The sequence below is a fragment of the Corvus brachyrhynchos genome, unplaced genomic scaffold (assembly GCF_000691975.1).
Source record: "Corvus brachyrhynchos isolate BGI_N302 unplaced genomic scaffold, ASM69197v1 scaffold126, whole genome shotgun sequence".
In the NCBI taxonomy this organism is placed as follows: domain Eukaryota; kingdom Metazoa; phylum Chordata; class Aves; order Passeriformes; family Corvidae; genus Corvus; species Corvus brachyrhynchos.
In genome coordinates, this window is record NW_008239283.1 from 499730 (window position 1) to 524153 (window position 24424).

The window sequence follows — 24424 nt, forward strand, 5'->3', positions numbered from 1 at the left end:
TGGCATCTGAAGCTGTTAAAATTATAATTAACAGGGCTGCATTTCCCTGGGATTGATTCCCACGAAGGGGCTTTAGCAGATTTCCCTGCAAACTGCTACCGTGCAGCCCAACAATGCATGGAGACACTTTATATCTTATTTGTATTTAAAAGTCAGATATTTTGTTCTGGATAAACTTCAGAAATGCTCTTCAATTCTCAGTGAGGCAAGCATTTCAATTTTCTGCAATATTAGCAGGGGTAACTAATGATGGCTAATTTTTGCCTGTAGTATTTCCCTCAATCTGCTTGTGCACTTTCAGTTACTCTGGCAGCAGCAGCATTTGTACATTTTCTGGTCACTAAACACTCAAGTACAATTGTAAGTGATCAGTTTACAGTTGGCCAACAAAAGAGCTGCGGGAATGTCTAAAAGAAAAAGAAATTTGAATAAATATGCATGTGTGTAGCCCATATTCTGTGGGCAAGAGAGAAGGACAGAGGGCAACTCAAATATACTTTAGTTATATCAAAATATATTTTGTGAATTAAGATCATGTATTTATCCTGCCATAAGAAGGTCCAGGATAAATCCAAACCACCCAGATTTTGAAAATACATTAGCATGTTTCTTCATGTTGAAAGTAAAACCTCTTCATCCATTTTGTCTCTGATTATTACTTCCTTCGTATTATTTTTTTAAATATGTTCAAACTATAGGTTTAAGACAGAGGCAATTTGATTTATACATCAGAATTAACACCACCTTATGAACACATTTGAAAGGTATCTAGTTCAAAGAGAATGTTTTAGATAGGAAGATAACATTTTAAAAATACACAGTTGTAAAACTGCATGAGAGTCCTCTCACTGATAATACTTCGAAAGTGGGGGGCTTCAATACAATTTGTTAATCTTCCCAACTCCTGGGCTATTCAGAAGAACTGAACATAAACGGCAAGGAAATATTTTTAAATGAAGAGGCAGCTCACTTGTGCTCTTACTAATTAATATTTCCCTTTGAAATTTAATTATTGTCTAGCATTTTGGACGGTGCTATTTGTGATGGAGTGGCAAGAGCAGTTCAAATTAAATCAGAACTCTATGGAGACAGTTCAACAGCTCGTGTCACAGGGAAGCTTTTGTAAGAAATCTCACATCCTGCAAAAGATATTTCTCTGTTTTTCTGTGAAGAGGTGTCATCGTTCGTGACACCGCTCTGCAGACATAATGCCACAGAAACAGGGGAATGCACCGTGGGATTTGCATGTTTTATACTAAAATCATCTGAAATGGAGGAAACCTGCACAGCTCCATGCCTCGATCAGATCAAATCAATGTGCACTAAAAGGGAAATCCGTCACATTAAGTATCAAAATATTAAAGGCTAAATTACGGCATTTGCAGCGGCAGCCTCCGGGGCCCGGGGGAGAGGGGCAGTGCTGGAGCGGCTGCTGGGGGCTCTGCAAAGTGCCGAGGTGCTCAGATATCCTCCAGGGACACTGGGAAAGGCACTTAGGAGCGGCGTCTCTCTAGCCCAGAGATGCTGAAAGAGATACTCCTGCTCAGCACCACCTTCCTGGTGCTGGGTACCACTGGCAGAATTCGGACCCCGAGTCTTTCCTCGTTCGCTCATGGCCAGGGGGAGTGATTTAAGTGTCAGTCGTTATTACTCCTCTTTATCAGTGTACAGAATATTCCTCTGCTGATCCCTCCTATCTCTGTCTCAGGACATTAGGAGACACAAACACAGGCTTCTGCCCCTGCTCCTGCCAGCCATGATCCTGTGAGCCGTGAAAGGCCTCTTCTCCCCCTCTCTGCCACCTCCAATAGCTTCTGAGTGCAGGAAAGACATCCTGACTGCATGGATTGGAAAAGGCAGGAGGCAGAATGTTTTGCTTTCATCATCTATTGTTGTGAGTAAAAGCCACCATATCTGATCCTTAGTGTCAAGGCCATAACCTCAACGGGTGAATCCGTGTCGGTTCACAGAACTGGGTCTGCAGCCGTGTCTAGCAGCTGGTCTTGCCTTCTTTTCCCACCTCTTGGTGCTGATGACTATGATTTCCTGCTGGAATTGCAGAAAAAGGTGAAAATTTAGTGCTTTAAGTGCTGCACACACGCACATATGTGTATGAGGGATGACAGAAGCAAATTACAGATTCACAGAATGGTTTGGGGTGGAAGGGACTTTGAATATCTTGTTCCACCCCCTGCCATGGGCAGGGACACCTCCCACTCTCCCAGGCTGCTCCAAGCCCCAATGTCCAGCCTGGCCTTGGACACTGCCAGGGATCCAGGGGCAGCCCCAGCTGCTCTGGGCAACCTGTGCCAGGGCCTCCCCACCCTCACAGGGAAGAATTCCTTCCCAATATCCCATCTAACCCTGCTCTCTGGCAGTGGGAAGCCACTCCCCTCATCTGGACCCACTCCAACACGTCCACACCATGAAGCGTCAGCAGTTTCAACCTCCTAATAAAGCAGTGCAGTGTCATAGGTGACACTAAAGGTGCCAATAATATTTGGAGGTAAATTTTCCCCTAATCTTAGAAGTCAATTTGCTCTGGGAATTTTGAGGGCTCAGTCCAACCACGACACAAGAGCTGGCAGAGCTGAGATCACCCCAGACCTCCTGACTCCGGCCCACGGCCGCCACCCGCAGCACCAGGATTTGTTGTTAAATCCCAGTTTCACAAACGAGCTGTTCATTTGGGATATAATGCAGGATCTATCTTTGGGTGTATTTCCATGCATTGTTCAAAGAGTTGCAGCCCAGTCAGCACATTTCAAGTGAAACACAAAGTTGTTCCTAATATGATGAGGGAATTTCTCTGTTGAAGTCTAGGCCAGAGACTTTGGTGAGTCACCAGAAAGTGCTTCTCTCAGCAGCAACAGTTCACCCTTAACTGTTGTTTTGGAACATGGGGCACTATGAGAAAATGAGAACTATCATTTTATCTCCATGTATTTTTACTGAGTTAAATTCTGTTGTATGTTTTCAGTCATGACTCTTGGAAATGTGAGCAAGTGCTGTGTTGGTGCCAATTCTGTGAATCCCATGTCTCAATCAACCTGGAAGTACAATGATACTATTCATCTCTTCTGGGAAAAAAAATAAAAAGTAATTGTGAAACCTTAAATAAAATCAGAATTCAGATTTAATTTGGAAAAACAGAGATCTGTGAGCTTACCTAGAGCTCTTGAATCCAAAAGCCCATCAGAGTAGGTTTTCTTTGGACATTTTCAGGAGTTCAGAGGATGAGAATGGATGAATACATGTTATCCCTTGGAATTCTTGGATTTGGTTGGCAACACGAAATTGTCAGAAACAAAAAAGGCAAAATAAAAAAAGGCACAAAAATGTCAGAACCTCAGCCTGGCTGGGCCTTAAAAACACCTGAAGTTCAGGAGGTTGGTTGGGTTTGACAGCTCAGTTGCTGATTGTAGCTCATTTGGGAAGGATGAGAATATTTGCAGATGAATTTATGGTTGTGATGAACTCAGGAATTCCTTGACCAAATGGCTGGAGCAACTTCTTGTGAGCCAACCTAAGGCGAGGAAAGCCCCATGTAGATCCAAGCTCAGATTTCCTTCTCCGACTCCAACCTGAAAAGGAAAAAGATCTTCCTTCAAAAAGATCTTCCTTCCTCTGTCACAGCAGATCACAGAATATCTCCCCCCTATTTCCACATGATCCAAGGAATAGAAAGAGGTTTTGGAGCCATGAAAAGCTGCCCTGGATCAATTAGCAGATGAAATCTGTGATGAGGAAAAGACCCAGAGATGAGAAGTTACAGAACTGACTTGTCTCACTGGTGCATCTTCCAGCATCACTCACGGGCAGCAAATGTTAGCTAATGGAATAGCAGTGATATTGTGGAATAATGACTTTGTTGGAAGTTGACTCCAGTTTGAAATTCCCACAGAATGCTTTCACTTTCCCTGGGCCAGGGGAACCCATAGAATGTATAAATTCTCTTCCCAAGGAAACAAAATTAACTACAAATCAGAACAAATATTTAAAAAGAAGGTAAAATCTCCCTTTATCTGTTTTCCTGCTTGCAGGTCAGTGCTTCCAAATCAGTTGAACATCGCTGTACGTTGAATGTAGCATAATGTATGTAAATAGACTGGCAATTAGAATGAAGGGAAATGCTAATATTTGGTGATGTTACAAATGAGGTCATGGTTATTTTTTATGGTTTCTCCTAATAGAATTGTACATTCGCCTTTCAAAAATGTCAGTAAAAGGACCACAGGAAAAGCTATATAAAGAGGGGGTTTTTGCAGTCTTTCTTACAGTATATTTAGAATTTTGACATAATTTGAAATTTATTCTTTTTTTCATTTATTTCTTTGGGGTTCTTTTTCCTCGTCTCTATTGTTGTTTTATGCTTGATGGTTGATTTGCACATAAATTCCTTCTGCTATGTTGAAAGTCACACGGGATCCGGCCCTTAGGGGAAATATTCACAAGAGATTTGGTAAAATATTGGTTTATATTTCACTGATTTTTCCACAGCAGCAAAGAAATATTATGCCACTGTGGTCATTTTAATTTTCTCTATTAAACTGACAAAGGTGGGGGGAAATGAGAACTTGAAATTTAGCTCATCAAAACGAGAAATATTTCTGAAAATCCTAGAAGACAAGAAACTTACTCCATTTTTTTATATATAAAATAAAACAGTGTTCTGAAACTAAAAATAGATAAATACTGAAGTTGTTGCCCAACCAGATATACCTTGTGATGTCTGAATATTTATTCTTGCAGCAACAGAACAGAATTTAATTGTTGGTGGAAGAAAAAAAAAACAAAAAGGAAATAAAATTAATGCTAAAATTTGCATTTACAGTATTTCTGGTCCTTTTAGTGTGGGAGGCCCTAAGCTCTGCTTTGGGATCACACACAGGCATGGTATCTAACACAAAAATTATTGTTGAAATGTGAATCTAGAGAAAGGAGAATATTTTAGTTGTGAACTGCTCTGCAATCAGGAATTCAGCTGCCTATCAGAAAATCTGAGGTATCTAATAGGGATTTTGGGCCACCAAAGATCTCAACTAAATAAATGATGATTTTTCTGAAGCTGAAGGCTACCCAGAAGGATAGACAGGGATTTCCAAATGAACTTTTTTACAATAAAAAATTGCTACTTTTAATGGAAATTTAACCCTTCTTTCACAATAAGATTTTTTTTTTTTCGAGAGGGAGGAAGTAGAGAAGCAGCTTTGGACAAAAATACCCCAACAACCAAGCCAGAAAAATCAGGGTTCCCTCTTACACTCAGGCTGCAAACATATTTGCATTGGCTTTTAGCTGGAAAGTAATCTGGCACATAGAAACCAATAAATGGTGGGTTTCCAGTGGCTTCCACCTGTTAAAGATTTGCAAGACAGCAGTAGCCTTTTCTAAGCCATTAATAATGCAGAAGGTCAATATCTAAACAGATATATTGAATTACACTCTGTATCATTATAATAGCCAGACTTTTTGTATCACAGGTGATTTTTTTCCTGCCATTTGACCCTTTCAAGCTAATTAAAATACACAGTTTGGGTTTTTTGCTAATGTTAGGGATACTATTGTGCTGCTTATCCCGGTGGTTGCACTCCTCAAAATGGATAAAAAAGACACTATCCACTGCAGCAAAGTGTATATTGATTTTTGTTAACTTTGCAGCTCCAGTCACTCAACAAAACTCCCCGAACACCAGAAAATCAAAAAAGTTAAACCCAAAAGTCTTTGAGAAAAGAGTGTTTTCACAACAGTGAGAATATTTACACCAGTATTTTTTTTTCTTCAGATTGTTACCAGTTTATGTGGGTTTAGAGGTGTACAATGTATAGAAACATTAGGAGTTCAGTGTTAGTGCTCTGCAGTGATCTGCAATATTTCAGTATTACAAACATTTCATTGCTGAAAAGGTAAAGAATCAGGCAGTGCATTCATTTGCTGTTATGCATTTTCCCCATATGTTTTAAAATCCATAGTAATATCAAATTCCAAAGCCAGGAAATCTGCTGTCGGCGTCTCCCATTGACATTTTCTGTTTGTGTAGAGGAAAATCAGGTCAAACCAAGCCACTAACAGCATCACAGCCCTGTTTCTGCAAAATATTTTGTCACTACAGAATGTGGTGGTTTCGTTGCATGTGTTCCAGTTTTCTGAATTTAGTGATTGATCTCAGGGTGTTTGAGAGCTGAATCTTTGCTGTCTGAGACCTTAAAAAACTCTGACTGTAAAGGTTTAATCCAAACCCCGATGCCTTCACTGGTAATTGAATCAGACCCTAAACACAGATCACGTAAAGTTGAGTGACTTATATCAACAGGGGGGGATCCCTGATAATCTTCAAAATAATAGAGAAGCACAGAACCTGAAATTTAAGCAAAAAAATTAAATGAGATTAAATTCTCTTCTACTCAAAACTGTCATTTTAGTATGAAGTTCCTTCAAAATCAACTCATTTTCCTTTTCAGCTAACTTATTTGGTTTAATTAGCAGCAAACACTCCATTGATTCCTGTCCAACAAAGGAAAATTCCGTAGTTCAAATCTCTCTGAAGGAAAATCCCATTCATTTAAATATAGGAATTACAGTTGCAAAACGAAGCAATTTTCCTTAACAATCTGTGAGTGAAAAAGTCCTTATTGGAAGTTAAAACTGCCTTTGAGTGGAAGATTGTTTTTCCCAAACCATTATGCCTGTTAGCCAGGAATAGATGTAGAAATTTCCTTTGGAAACTACCTTCTAAAAGGGTAGTGAAAAATCCATGATGATGATGATGATTAATATTATTATTCATTATATTAATAGTAATAATAAGAAGGAGCAATTCTGATTTGGCTAAACAGGAAAGATGTTGGATCTAAAAACACACAAGGGCATCAGCTCTCTGTTTTTGGAAGGTGGAGAGGACTGGCAGTAGGGAGGTGAAGTCAGATACCACAACTTCACATGAATTCTGTGATTCAGGTCATGGATTAAAGCGCATAAAAAGGCTGAGCCCAAGAAATGTTCCTGTTTCTCTTGCTCTGCTCTGCTCAGCCCATCACATATGTGACATGTAAATTCAAACCCGTGGCTCTCACCAACCAGCCAGCTCGAGTACAGTATGTGACGCTTTCTCAGATTCCTACTGACACGCAGATATTGCCAAAAATATCATGTCCGACTTTGCACAAAGCTCCACAGGCACAGAAATATTTATTATAAAACATTTGTCTTCAGAGGAGAATACTGGGCTCCAGGAGAGAAGGGTTTTTATGTTCCAGATTTCCCTGTCAGAGATTACGCCGTCTAACAAAACGTGTGCTGAGCCTCTTTGGCAAAAACCTTTTCCCTTAATATTTGATGTTTGCTTAGTTTTGTTTGTTTGCTTGGTTTTATTGCTGTCAGTGTTATTTCTGGTGACTACATGACTCAGAGGGACTAGAAATAAAATTAGAGACTTTCACCTCTAGGTCAACAGTTTCATTCTGGCCCAGAATACAGGGACCTATGTAAAATAACTCATTGATCTCACTCCAGTTCCCAGTTGGCAAGTGTGCATATCACAAACTCTATCATTAAAAAAGGGCAATAAATTGTCATCCTTTGCAGCAGTCCCAGAAGTGAGCTCAGTGTTTGCATTGGCCTTGCTGCTGGATCACCCTCTCCAGGAGGGTGTGTGAGGAGCTGGGGGGTCCTGGAGGTGGGGTTTCCTTTCTCCTTCCTGCTTTCCCTGCTGGAAAGCAGAACAGGGGACTGGATTTTGCAGTGCAGCCTCCCAAATCAACAGTACACTTTTTAGCCAGGTAATCAGATGTAATTTCATAAGCACATGCTGCTTGCTAGCCAAGGCTTTGTTTTCCAAAGGATGTGGTCTTGAGCTGCATCAGGTTCCTTCTCTCCCCACTTAACACCATCTGCATTTCTTCCTAGTCATGGGAGTTCCAAATAAATTGCCAAATTCATGGAGGAAAAAGGTGCAGAGAGAGAAAGAATTGGGTAACTCTGTCTTAAAAATTACCTGTTTGACCTGCTGCTCCCAGATCCCAGCTCTGAGATAACAGCTCTCTCCCCCACCGAGATCAGAGCCTGGATCTCTTTCCTCAATTGAAACACAGACAAAAAAAATTGCATCTCTGTGATCTGTAGCAGTAACAAACACTCCTGGTTCTACAGAAAGATTGGAGGGGGGAGCTATTATATTTCATTTTTGGCATTATTATTGATCCTAACAGGTGTTTTGAACTGAAGACCCCCTGGCTTACAGGGATCTGTACAAACCCTCAGTTTAAGCAACAACAGAGATGTCACTGGTGTTTGTTCACTAAAGAGCTATCCAACCTTTCTTGTAGATCCCTGGACACTTGTAATCCTGCATTCTCCAGCCCATCACATGAGCAGGAGCATTTATCCCGGGATCTCAGCAGCACAACTCCTTGCTGGGTTAATTTATTTCTCTTCCCTCTCCATCCTGCAGGTTCATAGCCGCTTTCCCCTCGTATTTGTGCGTGCCTGGGCCGTTGTACAGGTATGACTGAGTGCTGTCTGCTCCCACTGGATCTGGGATCATTTGTCTTCCGAGATCCAGGCTGGCTGCACCACACGACAGCACACAGTGACAGTAATTTGCACTGATCTGCCCCCACTGCTAGTCCTGCTGCTACAAATAGCAATTGATTATAATGCTGTAGTGTTATTGACTGTCACTATGAACACAAGCTTTATTTCATTTTTAAAGTAACACGCCGCAGATTTACTTAGCAGACATGGAGCAATAACTGCAAAAAAAAAAAAAAAAAAAAATCTAAAAAAATAAAAAAAAAAGAACGAAATCAAAACAATTTGAGGCGGGGAGGAGGCAGAGGCAGCATTGCATAAAACACCGGGAAAATTAATTAATGCTACCAGATGATTATGATACTGCAGATGAGCAGAAAAGCTGTAGAGGTTGTGAGGGGATGAATCTGTCCATATTTCAGAGAAACAATGCTGATTTACATCACCTGAGGATCTTGCCTGAAGCATTCAGATCGTGGAAATCTCTCAAATCCATCAGAATGTAGGAAAAAAAAAAAGAGTGAGCCTATAGAAATCATCATTCTTGTTATTGTCAAAATCTGATCCTGCTGAGGCAGTAAAATGCATTAATGCTGCACTGGATTTGCCCCTTCCTCTGCTTCTCCCTCCCCTCAGTTCGGGATACAGTTTTTGATCCAGGTTGTTAAAAGAGATCCTATTTCATACATCCCTATGTTCTCTTTCTGAATCTTACGTTCTTAGAGCATTAATCTGCAGGATTGTCCCTAGAGTCCATTTGAGATGGGCGCAGAAATTTAGTTCAGGTAATTATCCTTTCTTTTCAAGTGAATTAAGAAACCAGGAATTCCTGCTTATCTGACAGAAGTGTAGATTTCCCTCCTTAATGCTTGTCACCTGCAAGACAAGTCACACAGGTAAATCTCAAACTGTGCCTTTGTGCCCCATCTAAAGTGGATTTTGGATGTCTCTGCGGAGTAATGCTCCAAGGACGTTATAGTTCAGAGAAAATGGTAATGTCTGTGTATAAAATGTGAATTACTTTAATAGGCTTTGGCAGCACAAGTCTCAACAAGACGATCCACCCCTGCTAATCTAGAGCGTACAGTTTTTCTCTCTCTTCTTTTTTTTTCTTTTTTTCAAAAAAAACCAGAGAAGTCTGAATATAATTTCTCTAAGCTGCAATTTCTAATGCTAACGTTTTACCTTCATTAGGGAGGGGAAGAAAGCTTCTAAGCCACGCTGTTGAGCTCTTGGAGAACGTCTTACCTTGAAATTCTGATTTAGAGATAGGCACAATCCATCTGCTTTGCATACCTTTGCCCTTTAAACCAGTATTTGTGACATAAAGAAGGACACAGCTTGCAGAGTAGCTGGTAAGTCTCCTATCCATGATTTTTTGGGTTGTTGTTCTGTTTGTTTTTTTTTTTTTTTGCATGTATATGCAAAGTCAGATTTGTTTCCTTTCCTCCTTTAGGCAAGACAGCTTCTGTATCCTCAAAAAAACTATCTTTGTGTGGAATCACTGGTGTGGTGGTGGTGATGTTGCTTATAACAGCACTAAATATGGAAGATTTATCCTGTTTTGTGTTTTAGGTTCCATTTATCCATTTTATGTGTCTTTATTTAAGACAAACTGCCTAAAGGTTGTCTGTTTTATTGAAAAAATGAGAGAGTAGGGATGGCTGCACCTCAAATGGGTCACAAATCCTGCTTTTGCTGACTTTGGTGTTTGTTTCGTGGGGTTTTGTTGTCGTTTCCTTATGATTTGCTTTTTACTTTGCAGTGCTTTGATTAAGATTATACAGTGATTTTGTGGTATGTGGTAGTGAACACAGAATCCACTCTTCATTCCTTGAATGCCCCTTGCTCCCTGTGGCCCATGGGGTTCCTACATGAGCAGATCACAGGATCCTGCAGAAGATGTCCTGGCTCCCATCCTAAACTGGGGTGCAAATCTTTATGCAGCTGTAAGCCAGCCAAGACCATAAAAAATTTCATAGTCCTGCCTTTTAAAGAATTACTTCTTGTGACTTGTAATATGGTGAAATTGGGAGGAGGGGGGCAGAAAAGCTGCATTTGAGGGGTTTTCCTTATATATGCATTTCAAACAGAGGGATCTTTTTTAAAAAGGAAATTACAGGTATCACTCATTTTACAGCTCTTCCACAGCTCAAATTAAAGCTTAAGCAGCTATGTATTTATCAATTAGCATTATTTCTCTATCCCTGTCTGACTCTCTCTATTGTTGTAACGCCATCAAATAGTCATTTGCTTTTTTTATGGTAATAATCCCTTCAAATTCACTCCTTTCATCTGGATCCCTGTATGTTATTTGTTGTTCTGCTAAATCCCTATTACAGAGGCCTAGGAGTTCCAACGGCCTGACGAATAATTAGAAATGTTTTATCCCTAAGCTTCAAAAGGGTGCTAGAAATAATTATAAGCAAACATTTTATGTAGCATTCCGTATCAATCCTACCCCAGCTTTATGTTGTTTGTGCTTCAGATAGGAGGGAACGAGGGAGATCCTGGTTTCCACAGCCTAAAGGGGACACACGTTGACGTTGCTGGAGCGTTTGGCTTCTCTCTCCCCTCTTCTCCTGGTGGTAGGATGCTCAGTACATCCCAGGCACCTCGTGGCACCTCTGATTTTATAGGAGTGTGGTTAATTACTGGCCAAACAAAAGGAACTTCGTTATTTTATCAGCAAATTCCCCCTACTCTCTTAGCAGCAACATGACCTACAGACCTGCACTGTGTGTAAATAACGCTGCATCAAACTGGACAAGAAAGCTCAAGTTTTGCGAAGTGAAAGTTGATTATTTAGTCCAGACTAGATGTGTCAGTGCAGCCTTATTCCCTAGCAAATTCTGGGAGCTGTAGCAGCTCTAGCTGTCCTTCAGCAGACCAGACTCACGCCACAAAGTTTTTTACACAGAAGGCAAGGAGAGAGAGCTGCATCTCGAAAGCCTACAAAACTAATTGGAACACACCCAATGTCATTACATTTGACAGCATTTTGAGAAATACCCAATCACTTTGTCATCAATTTTCAATTTTGTCAAGAGAAAGTAGCTTTTCATTGGCAAACAACCTGCTGTCCCCACAGTATTTGTGAAAGTGTCCTGGCAGAGAGTAGTGTCATCTCCAAGAACATTTTTCAGGCTTACTTTCTCTATAAAACTTTTATTGAGGAGTTTTTTTAAAAATCCTTGAAAATTGTGTTAAGATGAAGGGTTTTTCATCCTGAAGATACCAAACCCAGTTATGGCCCAGTATAACAAAGGACATAAATACATGATTAACTTTAAACTTGTCAACGGTCCTTCTAGGTTTCCGAGTTTTGGTGATGAGAAATTTTATCTGTTCACTTCAAAGATACTGCAAAAGTTTAATGTTGAAAAAGAATGAATTGGCATTAAAAAAGGGAGAAAGGAATTTGTATTTATCAATCAATATGATGAGGATTCATGTGTGAAAAGCAAAGAACAATGTGCTCAAGGGTAGCATAGTGATACCTTTCTACCAATCCGCTGCTCCTTTTGTTTCTTTCCCTCTGAGGGAAGTTCATTCATCCTTGCTCTTACTTTTCCAGAACAAAAGACAGTCTGATTCAGGGCCTGATTTGCTGGAGATCCATATTTTTGGCCATTTCCTCACCTGAATGTTGTGAAGCCGTGGTATGAAGAAATATGTGAGAAGGAAACCCAGATTGGTTAGATGTGGTTTTCAGTGTTTGCAACACATGGATGCTGTAAGAACCTAGGAAGCATTTTGACTGGCACAGCAGAGCAGAGGATGGAGTTTACCAAAAAGCATTTATCTCAGCAGGTGGACTCTCCCTAACCCAGGGACAGCACTACAGTGTACCTCTGAGGGCAAGCTCGTGAGGGAATTCCGCACAGGCAACCAACCCTTCCTTTGATGGGCCCTCTGGCAACCCTAACAGCCACTGGGAGATCTGAAAATCTGTGGCTGCCCCATCCCTGGAAGTGTCCAAGGCCAGGCTGGATGGGGTTTGGAGCCACCTGGTCTAGCAGAAGGTGTCCCTGCCCATGGCAGGTGCTGGAACGAGATGGTCCTTAAGGTCCCTTCCAATATTGCCTCTTTGCTCATGGTGGGAAATTGTGACACTTCCTGGAGGTCTCTTCCTCACCTCTGGAGGTAAAATTCAGACTAAAGTTGCATGAATTATCTGAAACCCTGTCTTCCACTGCACAGGCAACAGGGAAATGGTGTGGGCTTCTGAATAAGCTCTGTAAGAACCCAATGGCTCGTTAAGATCACAGATTGTAGAATCTACAGTTTTTCAATTTGGAGTCAACTCCCCTCTGACTTTGCCCCTCTAAAAAATAACTTTAAAAAAAAATATTGTTTGGAAACATTGCAAAGCCCCCAAACTATATTTTATGTGCATTGAGAAGCTTATTTGCTTTTTTTATTAATATGCAAATCAAGCATGCTCCCAACTTTCATCACTGCTTAAATACTGTACAAGCATCGTAAATAACCTGCCTATTCAAGTTTTATCTTGTCCACTTTACATTGCACTGCTCTTGTACAGGAAATGGATTGTATTTAATATTGATGGCTCTGTATGTGTCATTTAATCGTCCCTATTGATTGGATTTCATCAGAGTGGGGGCTTGGACAGAAGCTTTGATTATACTGTAAGGAGTCTTTGCAGTTTTCTGTTACTCAACACCATATCAATGCACCTTCTGGTGTGATATCACTTTCACGATCAATACCTGGAAAGAAAATAAAAAAGAGGCCTCCAGGAAAGGAAAGGGAAAAAAAACCCTGAATCAGCCTCTAATTCCCTTTCTGCACATAGATTAAACCTCTGCAACTCAAAGACCATTTATTGTGTGGTTTAACATAAGAAACGGGGGGAAAGAAAAAACCTGAAAGAGTCTCCGTGGGTTGTTTGTTTAATTTCTACATCATTTTTTATTTATAGGCGTCAACTGTTCCTTTCGGTGTCCCTGGCTGATGTTTGATGGTGTGTAATTTTTAACAGTTACATGTCATGTCTCAGTTAACTGTTTCTCTTGATCTGATAATAGTGCTATAAACGTATTATTTGGTCAAACAGATGCATAGGGGACATTTTGCTTTTCAATGTGCTTTGTGCTGCGAATGGAATGTCTTAGAGCTTTCAAAGATCATCCTTAAATTGACACTGTCCCACGGTGGCTCGACCTCATCCTCACTCCAGAGCCACACTGGTTTGTGCTCCTCCATCCCAGCCTCCCAACACCAACCATAAGAGCCAGGCAGCAGGAAACAATCATTCCCTGAGGAATATTAACACACAGCAGATGGGTATTTCATAGTGCTGGTGAGAGGGTTTCCCCATCTGGGCATCCTCAGTTGAAATGCAGGCGCTGACGTGCTCGTAAATCCAGCTCCTGGGTGGATGACAGAAAACATCGTTCCGAGTTGTATCAGAGTAGGGAGAACATACATAGCTCCTCCAAAGTTGTTTGTACTCTGGTTCTCCTCATTCATTGTCCTGAGATGAAAGGGAGTTTATGGGCTTATTTATGAGCTTCTCATCTTTTCCAGGCTGGTGACCCTCTAACTGAGATACAACCGATATTTAAGAATATTGATAATGTTTGTAGCTTATTTTTAAAGGAAAGTGGATTTAAAATTTTTTTTGGAGTAGTGAGGGTGTCACCAGTAAAGTCTCCATGGACATGGATGCATGGTGCTCTGGGAGAACGGGAAAATACAAGTTGAGCCTTGACATAGAGAATGGTGCAAAGGAAAATTGAGTTAGTCTTGGTCTAGATTGCAGTGACAATTTAAAACTTCTGACACAGACCTTGACTAAGTTTTCTTGGTCCTTCCAGATGAGTGACCAACGGTTTCTTAGGAGTAACTGTTTTCTTAAAATGTATGTCCCTGGAGAGATAAGTGCGTTTCTGTTGACACAGGGCTAACCTGACCCTCTGATTTTGCATAGAAGTAGTTGTTCTTAGGCTCCTTAAAACAGAATGAAGGGATTTGTGTTCAACAGGAAGAATTGTGACAAACACGAAAAATACGTGCCCTGTGCGCATAACATTCATCAGAGAGGGCTACAAAGCCAGGTGTGGCTGTTTCTGCTGACAAATACCCCCAAATCTGCCCAGCAAAGACACAGGCACAGAAACCAGTTGGGGACTGACCAGACAGTCCACATTTCTTTGCTCCATCAGACGCATCTCTGAGAGATGTTTTTGAGTTTTATAAGCAAGAAAAGGCAGAAACTGTCAGAGACAAATTGTGTTTCCTTACGCGGAGTGACGCCGAAGGTCTTGGGCTGGTGGCACTCTCCCGTGTGCCACAGGAGAGCAAGCAGCGTGTCAGTGGGACAATGTGAGTCTCAGTGTGGAGGAGAGAACTGGAGAAGGCTGCCTAAAGTGACAGGTATTTACCCAAAAGGCTACAGACGGATGCAAGCATCTGAGCTGCTAGACTTGAAGGATCCTCAGTCTAAAAAACAAAAGTATGGTGTTAGGAAAGTGCAGTGCCTGAACAGATGTAACTTACTCATAAAAAGAAGTGCCTGTAGGCTTCCTAGCAAAGCCAGAAGTGGCTTCTAGCCCTGAAAAGACCTCCACTGTGGCAACTGGGATTTTCAAGTGTCTTTTCTCTGCCTCTCTGTTGTTGCATTTCTCTACTTGAATAGTTGCATTAACATATTTCTGTCAAAACTTGTAGAGAAGCAGCAGTTTTAATGTAGATATTGCCAAACATTAATGGAACCCTGATTTTCCTGATTATATTTAGCTATTTGCAAGAGAAAACGGATTTGAAGAGTTCCCAAACAGGGAATGGGATTGTATCATGTTTGTTCTGGGGAGTCCCATCACTGAATTTTGACAGTGAGCTTTCTTGGGAACAAACCCAAATAACTTATTAAAAGTAGACTAATGAATATCTGGTCCAATGATGAGGAAAACAAATACTTTATTCAGCCGTTCTTCACCTGGAATTATCATGATTCCTCCTACCCAGACTTCTAGGGAAAAGAAAGAATGAATTTTGGAGTCCTTTGTCAAGTGTTTATATGGGCTCAGAGGGGCCCCACAACTCTCCAGAACAAACCACTATGGTTCCTCTGATACCAAGGACCAAGGATTAGGTAAATGTAGCCTAGTGGAGCCAGAATGTGCCGTGGTGAAAGTTGTGCACAAACCTGGATGGATTTAGAGCTCTCCCAAAGAAGTTCAGAGGATAAATCACCACATTTCATGACATGCAAGTTCAATGCAAAAATATCTGAGGGTGAAAACGCTCCCTTATTTCTTTAGAGACCTGTGGAGAGTATCCACCTAATATGGATAAATTCAGCTGTCAAGATCTTTCATAGTGATGTCATAATGCTGATGAGACAGACCTTCCTTGTCACGTGTCATGTGCCCTCCAAATACGTTCCTGATCACCTTCATTCTTAAGAAAACACATAAAATGGCAAAATGAAAACTAAATGTCTCATTATGAAAATGGAACAAATAAAAACACATTCCTGAATTAGAGCTGTATTCATTTAAATGTGGTCTTAATATTGGAAGATTCCTGATAAAATAACAGTTGCATCATGAGTACCCAAATAACTTTGGGTCAGTAGGTAATAATTATATGCTTTATGATGTTCAGTGCATTGGATTCTTCTTTAAGTTAATTTTTCAAGGTTAATTTAATTGTAATGACAGTTAGAGAGACTGGATCAGCCCATTCGAAAATAACTATTAACCCACTAGACTGTTGCATCTTGTTGGGCACGGTACTTGCCAGGAGAGAGCCATGACCATCAAGGACAATGCCCAGCATAAGGAAAGTGGAAACTGACTTATCAGAAACAATTAATTTGGCAGTTTTAGACAGCAACTTCAGAACTTTATTTAATACTGCTTGGAAGTAGTAGAAATCACTGAAATCTTTACTGAAAGAAGAGCTTTGAGTTGCACATTCTTGTGTCTTCTGTTGGATCATCTGTCTACTGCTGGACATCTTTTGGCCACTGCAGCTGATGCACATTCTCATGCTGGATTCTGCATATTCCTCTCCTGTGGGGCTATCGAGACCACAAACCCCTACGGTAATTACCAGATGGAGATGATGCTCGGTCAGAACCAACCTGTGCCACATTCGAGTTGGTGACCTAAAGGTGAAAAGCTTTGATTCCCATTAATAACACCTTGAGCCTCTCTGACCTCCAGGCTGTGGTTGAAATTACCATTAAATTCCCTCAGTAGCTTTGGCTCATATTGTTTGCGTTTTGCATTATTATTGTGTATTGTTTGATAATCTAATTGTATTATTTGATTAATTTAAGGCGCGAGCATTTTTCTGTTCCACGTTCAAGAATTCAGCGTGTTGAGGGCTCCCTTCACCTAGGAAATCTCTTTTTGTTTTGCTCTGTATTTCTCAGCGGGTGAGCAAACTGCTTTCCTTTGTCTCATTGCTCAGAATAACAAATGTCAAAGCTTGGAACCTGGTAATTTGGCAATTTTAGACAATCGCCTCATAACCACGTTTCAGTACACCTTTGAAGCGGTGGAAGTTCAAAGGCTCCGCAAAGACGAGCCTTGCTTTCCCTGTTGCTATGAGTCATTTGAAGTAATTGGTCCTGTCTGATGTATGTTTTGAACTGAGGAAGTAGCGCTTTATTACCACAATCAGATACAGGTTTTTAGCCAAGGAAGTGGAGTTTTCCTCACAGATGTAGATGTCTGCTTGATAAGGCAGAAAACAGACAGATGTGCCTCTGCACTGGGGAAGAGGTGTGGAGAAGGAGCAAACACAAGAGCTGAGAAAATTCCATGAAGCTACATGAGAGGGGATTTGGAAGCCTTCCCAGTAAGAAAATTTCTCAAAAGCAAGGAAACTCGCCTTTTAGAGAGAAAAATACTTAAAGTTTTATATATCAAACAAATACGCCTATCATCGGGTTTTCAAGTGCTTAGACTGGAGAAAAAAATCAGATTAAAGACTCTGAAGGTATTTTAAACAATGTCGCCTAATTTTAGGCTCGCCATTGGGAGTCTGCTGTTCCATTTCCCATAAACATATGCTAACTGTTCTAAAAGTTGGGGGGGTTTAAAATTTGATATTATAAGGTATCGTTGCATGTTAAGGTGGCTTTTGGAATAATACAATGTAAGATTAAAGCCCAGAATTTATGTTCGCTCTTATCAGTGACTAATGCCTGACGTACTGTGAGGAAGTACCTCTCTCTTGTAAATATTTTACTAAAATTAGAAAGAGAAAAGTCCTGCCAGAACCACATCTATGCTTTTGGACGTGCATAAGAGCATCCCACAGAGCTGAAGGGATTCTCTGCTCCCTGACGGAGAAGTGTTGAGTTGTGACCCCAGGCTGGGGCTCGCCAGCTCCTGGAGGCAGAAACCTTGTGCTCAGATGTGCTGAGCTCAGTCCGTCCATGTGTGCCACAGATAGGGGTGGGAGGGCAGTTTCTGGCACTAGGAGGGCTTTCCTTTCTCAGTCCCCTTCTGAGTTGCTCCCACTGGCTGTGGTGGATCTGCATCGTGCCATATCCAGCGGACTCTTCGGTGCTGGTCTCCTCATGAGACAATGACAGTGCTGATGGGGGGTGTGCACATTATTCATTACTGAGAAGGACCATTTTTTCTCCAGGCAGAGAAATCTTGAGGAGGAATCTCTGCTCCCAGTGCTGCATTGCAGAGGCCAGGGAAACACAGTAAAACTCTGAATGGTACCGGGGAATATCCATTTCAGTTTGTAAGTGGTGTCCAGAGCACATTAAGGAAAGAAGGACTCGTATTTCAAAGGCAAGGGAGACTTTGGATATGCTGCTGTGTGCTTTTGAGTGGAAAGCCAGTACAGCAAGAGTGGTAGACTCAGGTGTTTTGTAGCACCTTTTTTTTTTCTCTTGCAGGTGGTGACAGAGTACAGAAGTGGCTCGGGTCCAGCCAGTTTCAATTGATCAGCTCTTTTTTATCAGTTTTACGATATCGCATTTACTTAATATCACATGGAACAAAGCAAATGTCTGCTGGGAAAGGCTGGGCTGCTGTTCAGCTGACAAATGAGCTGCCCAACGTGCTGTATCTCCTCTGTGCCCCTGTGTATTTACCTGCACCTCCACCTCAGCCATCATTTTTCTCTTTGCCATCTGGGCTCCGGTTGCTTTTGCCGAGTGTCACCTTCACAAATCAAAGGGTTGCATGTGCAAACTTTCCTGGAGAGAGAGGTAAGGTGTTCTGCAGCAGGAAAAAAAACATGTGAGCACAGATTTGGAAGGAGAACTCAAGACCTGGGCTATCCCTCATGTCCATTGAAGTCAGTGCAGGTCATCTTTTTACTCTTTAAGAGCTTTGGCCGGTGCTCTGGGTTTAGTTTTCATCTGGGTGAGTGTAACAAGCTCTTAGCTCAGCTTGCATTTTGCCCACACAAATATTCATATATAAATATTTGAAGATCTTTCCTTCTTTAAATTAATTTTCAGTTTTGTACTAGATCAATGGTAAGGGAACAAAATGATCATAGCAGAGATTGTGGAGAGATGGGCACTGATAGCTTTGATGATGTCTCCAGTGTTTTTTGACTGTTGAAAACATCACATTTCCATTTAATCTAATGAAATGGGGTCTGATCTCATCCCCCATTTGTGCCCATCACAAAGCTGTCACACATTTTGATACAATAAATATTCTTATGATCAGTGAAATTGCCAAACCAAATTATGGTGATGGTAGGTTAACCCAGTCTCCTGCCCTCTGTGAGAGTTGCTGCCACACACAAGCACAAAAACCTTCTTGCTCTGCAGCAACAGGGACTTCTCCTTCTTTCTATTCTTTATGTATTGTAAAGATAATTAATACTTATTGATATGCATATAGATTTTATTCATTTTTTTACCTTTTTAAATTTATTTTTTAATTTTTAAGTTTTAAGTTTTTAAGGCTCAGTAATGTTTTGGTTTTTTTTTTTTTTTTCCACAGAAATGGGTAATTCCATTTTTTATCTAGGAGAGCACATGAACACGGTTAAAGGGGCAGAAGTGCAGCAGTTTGGCAGAGCCATTCCAGAAGCTGCAGTTACAGTTTACCCACATTTCTCCTGGCAGGCTGTGAGCATCCTTTGAAAAAGAAAACCTCACCAATAACTTACGAAGTAAATTGGTGAATCAAAAAAAACCCCAATGCCAGCAAACTGGAATATTATTAAAACTGGAATTTTACCTTTTCTACAGAATGAACTCAACATCCAGATGTGGGCACAGGATCCACCAGCACTCTAAGCCAGCAGGGATCCTTGTGTTGTAAAGACAGAATCACATTTCAGGCTTGAGTCTATTACACAGCAGCAGTTCCTGTTGAGAGCATCTCCCGGCATCCAGCTCAGTAATTTCAACAGAAAAAAAAGCCTCTGTGGCACTGATTAATGGAAAGGCCTGGATATACTGGTGGATCTGGAAAGCATCTCATAATCTTTGACAGACAAGATGTTTCTTATTCTGAAGGGATTTGATCATTGTTTATGAAATTATGTGAGTGACATAGCATCACTGTTATTTTTATCCTGGCATTACAGCTGGTCTAATAATTTGGGTAATAAAGTTACTTATTTTGGCAATAAATCATCAAATGTATCCAGAGTTCTTATCAACATTTTCATTTATTCATATTCCTTGTCAGAACTCTTATCAATATTTTTCCACATTTGTTTTTCTTTTAGAAATCCTCTGATTTAAACTTCTATTAAACTTGTATTAATGCAAAACAGTTGATTTATTTGAAATGGTGACATCATTTTACTCCAGTCTGTAGAGGTTTACACTTCGCCTAAATTAAAGTGTCCACACTGACTTCAGCAAGAATATGTCCAGTTTATCAAGTGCCTGTCTAAATACATATTTTTTTATTATACACCGAATTTTCATTTCTGTCTCCATATGTACATATAGCTGTGCTTGAACCTGTGTGAGCATACATTTGTATTCCTCATTTTCCCACGTAGTTTCTGACTACTAGTCCTTTCCATTTCCACAGGAGAATCACAGAAGCATTAAGGCTGGGAGAGACACCCCCAAGATCATCAAGTCCATCTTTCTACACACATTTGAGGGAAATATTTACGGTAGTTTCATTAATAAAAATGTTGTTTGAGATAAACATAAAAAACCAATAGAAATAACTGAAAATTATTACAACTTGTAATAACCTATCTCAAAATTTCTGGAAAATAGAAGGTAGAACAATGTCTCTGATAGTTGGATGGGTGAGTAACACATTTTTGCTGGGAAAGGAGAATGCAAACCCATCCTGAAGGAACAAGAGGTGGGATGCAAACACCAGAACTGACTCTACCATAGGTCAAGACCAGCCACCTACTACCAGTAGTAACTCAGGTTTCAAGGAAAGCTGAGGACACTCCTGAAATAATTAAAATTTTTTTCCTGAAATAATTACCAGCACAGGAAAATGAAGACATTCTGTGGATGAACAGACCATTGCAGGCTGAAGGGGATTGATTCTATGTGGATGGTTAATAATTTATCATTAAGGAACAAACTGAGAAAGAGTTTATGCTGTCAGTTCATGCAGTGGGGATAAAAGGAGATATTTGTTTAGTCCTGTTTTTGCAACAATAAAATTTGGGTTAATTTACAACAGCAGTTCAATGGAAATGTCTGCTCCATAAAGAGAGGGAAGGCAAAGAGAGAACCATGGAGCAAATATAATTGTCTTGAAAGCTGTGGTTTAACAGAAACAAGCTTGGAAAAGCTTCCTTGAGCCACTGAGTTAAGCCCAGCCCCTCCTTCTCTCACTGTATAAAATTCTCACCAGAGCTCACTCTGAAAGAACTGGATGTAAATATAAATCTTCAGCTGAAATACAGCAGAAGTTCTACAGACCCCAGCATGTTCACATCTGTCACAGCCACTTTGCATTAAGATTTTCAGAAACTTGTGTTACAGCTCAGCCATCAGACTTGATTTTCCTATCACCTTGAACACCTAAAAAGATTTTGGAGGCATATGTATTTTTTTTTTTTTAAATCATAAAGCAATTTAAGTCCTGTTGGTTGAGCCCTGATCTGGCTCATATTTAAGCGTGTGCTAAACTTCACTCGTATAAACAACCCCAGAATTGACAGCAGGGCTTCAAAATGCCATTTTGTGCCTCTGAATATGGAAAAACGTGGCTGGTTTAAAAATACCCATCAGTCTAACCAGCACAGCACAATGCAAAGTGTGTCAGTCCACTGACAGAGAGGAAAAATAGATGGAGAGCATTGCTTCCAGTGAGCAGGGATGACAATCAGAAGGAATAATGTCATTCCTGGCATTGCTCACGTGCAGGAATATTTGTATTTGCTCTCGGTGGCGATGGCTGTGACTCCCAGCTCATCCTCAGTGCTGCAGCAGCAGGGGACGGAGCTGGAATCCAGGAAACAACTCCCAGTGATACCCACAGGTAAAAATTATGAAAACATATTCAGCAGTTGCAGTTCCTTCAGTCTATCGGCTACATGAAAGGCATTAATAAAAGAAGCCTAAATACATATTTAACCAATTGACCAGAATGGCACTGAAGGAGTTTTAACATATTTTGAAAAATTGCCTAAATACATATTTACCCAATAGACTGGAACAGCTGCTTCGGAGTCTCTCTGGTCTCTTGGGTCTGTAATACGTGTTTTTAAAAACTGCCTGGCTATATATTTACCCAATAGACCAGAACAGCTATTAAGTAAATAATACACATTATATAACTGTCAATGATTTTTTTTTTCCCCCATCCCTTTTAAAAATAATAGAATAAAACAAATTTAAAAAGATAAAAATGTGAAGTATTTATTGAGATTGCGAAAGGTCTGGAATCTGAGGTTGGTGTATGTATGTCACATTGTAGAAGATATCTCAGATCACCAGAGTGCCTTTGTGTGTGTGTTTAAAGTACAGGGCACTGTCAAGTACATCAGAGCCTGGGGTGCTTAATATAGAAGATAGAACAGCAGTTGGGAGTTGGAAAGGTCTGGCAGAAGAGAGGGGAGGGGGAAAAAATGGGAAGATATGAATCATAAATTCCCAGGAAGGATGGGTAAATCAAGCAGTTGATTTTGAGAAAGCCTAAAGATAGTACATGAAACACTGCAAAAAAAGAAAAAAAAAAAAAAAAAAGAGGAAGAGGGTTGGCATCCTGGCATCTGAGACCTGCGTATCAATACCTCGATGTACGCCACAGAAGGACAAATTGTGCTCTGCCTTCCAAACTTGCCTTGAAAGAAAATCAGTCCTGGTTGTTGAACTATTAAGGATTGACCTTTTCTTAGAATGATAGAGCTACCAAGATAATTTCTCCTTAAATATTCATATATGTTTTAAACCTTTAAATTAACTTCAACTTACAATGTGCTCTCATTGGGATTTTTTCCCTCCATAAACGACTTCAATTCTGAAATCACACTCATGGACACATTGATTTCTTTTTGACCTGAGCACATTTCGGACTGTTTTGAAATAGTGAATCGGTGTTGCTTTCAGTCTCTCTCTCTGTCCTGCAACATAGTGAAGGAAAAGCAACAGACAACCTGATAGAGAAACAACATTTGTCTTCAAAAATAATGCTGCATTTACTTTTATTTTTTTTAAAGTTAAAAGACTCTTGGTGGCTGAGAAAGCAAGGAAGGCATCTCACACTTTGCACAAAAACTCCAGGCTGGCAAAAGATGAAAAAGTCAGGAAGAGATGGGAAGTGGTGAATGAAAATTTTACTACAGGCAATTTTTTTTTTCAATAGGAAAAAGTTTTGATTTCCTGGCCAGACCTCATTTTTCAGTGAAATTTCTTTGTTATCCTATTTATGTGTTTGGTCAGCAGACACAAACATGTTGGCACAGGGCAAAGCACAGCCTGTGACAGGTAGAAGAGGTCCTGCTAATGCCTTGGATTAATGTTTTTTCTGGGGTAATCCCTCCAGGTGAGAAGTGAGGAAAGGTGGATGGATGGATGGATGGATGGATGGATGGATGGATGGATGGATGGATGGATGGATGGATGACCCTCCTGCACTGCTTTTACAGCTTCTAGTACATCTCCACAAGAGCTGTTGGGTGCAGTGGAGGTAATAATGGTGAGGAAAATACAACAGAGGGGCTTCAGGACAATTCATCTTTCCTTTATTTTTACTTCAGCTTTGATGGTCAAGCCCGTAAAATAAAGACGAGCAGCAAAACCACTGCTGCTCATCAGTTCAGTATCACTAGAGAGGCTTTTGGCTATTTCACAATTTTACCTCATTAAACCCTTATCCGCCAAAGCTCACCTCTTCATTTATTTAATGAGCTACTGAATGTCATTAATGACATAACCTTGGACAGCACTTGGCTGCTCTCAACTGAGAGCCCACTATGAGTGCTGCCTCCACTATCCCAGGCTGCTCCAAGCCCCATCCAACCCGGCTTTGGACACTTCGAGAGATGGGGCAGCCACAGCTTCTCTGGGCACCTTGTGCCAGGGCCTCAGCACCCTCACAGGGAAGGATTTTTCCAACTATTTTTCCAGTCATTATCAACTTTGTGTAGGCTCTGACATGGCAGCTGATGGTGAAAGCATCTCTATCCTGTTATTAACCTCTACTCTAGAGTTCCCATTTCCTGAGCTTTTTAACTGAGTCCACTACACCAGAAAGAGTAAAATGAAGGTAACATTAATCAGTGGGTCTCTCTTACCCATAAAGTTTAGAATAAATATATATTTCTATCTAGCCATCTATTTGTTAAAGTAGGGCATTACTTTTGTTGTACCATTTCCAAACTCGCTATTCACTATTTAGCAGCCTTCCTGCAAGACACAAAATCCATTGTGTAATAATTTCTAGCAGACTGCAGGAGTGTAAAAGTAGACAGTGTTTCCTTCAAAAATGGA

At 40.5% G+C, this 24424-nt stretch overlaps 1 long non-coding RNA gene across 1 annotated transcript in view; it reads left to right on the plus strand.

Moving 5' to 3' along the window:
• Positions 1-20698, plus strand: part of LOC108448163 — a 242647-nt gene extending 221949 nt beyond the window's left edge. The window contains exons 3-6 of the long non-coding RNA XR_001863959.1: positions 8450-8500; positions 9724-9884; positions 18428-18742; positions 19494-20698. This is a non-coding gene — a long non-coding RNA (uncharacterized LOC108448163). The remainder of the gene's footprint in view (positions 1-8449; positions 8501-9723; positions 9885-18427; positions 18743-19493) is intronic.
• The last annotated feature ends 3726 nt before the right edge of the window (positions 20699-24424 follow it).